This window comes from Neophocaena asiaeorientalis, unplaced genomic scaffold (assembly GCF_003031525.2).
Source record: "Neophocaena asiaeorientalis asiaeorientalis breed wild unplaced genomic scaffold, Neophocaena_asiaeorientalis_V1.1 scaffold82, whole genome shotgun sequence".
NCBI classification, from domain to species: Eukaryota; Metazoa; Chordata; class Mammalia; order Artiodactyla; family Phocoenidae; genus Neophocaena; species Neophocaena asiaeorientalis.
In genome coordinates this window covers 2,815,017-2,816,214 of record NW_020173068.1, presented here as the reverse complement: position 1 = coordinate 2,816,214, position 1,198 = coordinate 2,815,017, and the positions used below count along the sequence as shown (strand labels likewise).

The 1,198-nt window shown below is 52.7% G+C and overlaps 1 protein-coding gene across 1 annotated transcript in view; it reads right to left on the bottom strand.

Moving 5' to 3' along the window:
* The window catches only part of SDCBP2 (syndecan binding protein 2), an 18,571-nt gene that overhangs the window by 10,399 nt on the left and 6,974 nt on the right, over positions 1-1,198 (bottom strand). The gene's annotated exons all lie outside the window — the stretch shown is intronic.

The window sequence follows — 1,198 nt, the reverse complement described above, 5'->3', positions numbered from 1 at the left end:
TCCCACCCTGGCTTCTCAGACAATGAGGTCACTGCTGCTCCCAAGGGCCCTGCCTTCAGAAGAGACTCTGGGCCAGCCTCTGGCCCTGGACTCTTCAATCGTCCTCAGTCTGTCTTCCCACCTGAACTGCAGTTCCTTGGGGTCAAGGGGTGTCCTATTCACCCCACTGGGCCCACATTCTCTGGACCAGGTCCAGATCCTCTGGGCATCTCCCCTGAGTGACCCACAGGGGCTGAGGTCATCTTCATCCATCACTGTTCCTCGTCCTTCCTCTGTACCTGCTGCCTTGACCCTTGTATCAACCTTAACACTCCCCAACGACCTCCCCCATCCCTCCTAATCTGCCGTCAAATCCCATCTCTCCCACATCCCATCCCTAATCCCCATGCTGTCTGCAGATCTCCACCATCTCCCTGCCCTTCTGCTGGTACCACAACATCTCCAATGAGTCCTAGCTCCTCTATTGTTGTTCTCTAGCCGACAGGTCCTTTCTGCATGAGCCTGGAATGTCACGCCCTGCTGAAAACCCCCAGTGGCTCCACACTCTCAGAATCGAGCCCACATTCCCTTTACGATTCCTCCAAAGATTGGAACTGGTGGCTCAAAGGCCAGACGCAAACATTGTAAAGCAATTATACTCCAATAAAGATGTTTAAAAAAAAAAATCTGTTGCCAAGTGCTGTATACATTCAAACTAACCCCCTAAATGCATAACTCAAGACGCTGCTTTTTTTTTAATTAATTAATTTTATTTTTGGCTGTGTTGGGTCTTCATTGCTGCACGCGGGCTTTCTCTAGTTGCAGCGAGTGGGGCCTACTTTTCATTGTGGTGCGCAGGCTTCTCATTGCGGTGGCTTCTCTTGTTACAGAGCACGGGCTCTAGGCACGCGGGCTCCGTAGTTGTGGCTCAGGGGCTCTAGAGCGCAGGCTCAGTAGTTGTGGTGCATGGGCTTAGTTGCTCCAAGGCCTGTGGGATCTTCCTGGACCAGGGCTCGAACCCATGTCCCCTGCATTGGCAGGCAGATTCCCAACCACTGCTCCACCAGAGAAGTCCAAGACGCTGCTTTTAATAATCTAACTTCACATTGCTCCTGAAAAACATGACATTCTGGCAACCCTGGACCGCTGCTGAGTGGCTACAGCTGAGTCGCAGCTGACTCCCGGGAGTCCCAGACCCCACCAGCCTCTGCTGTCTCTT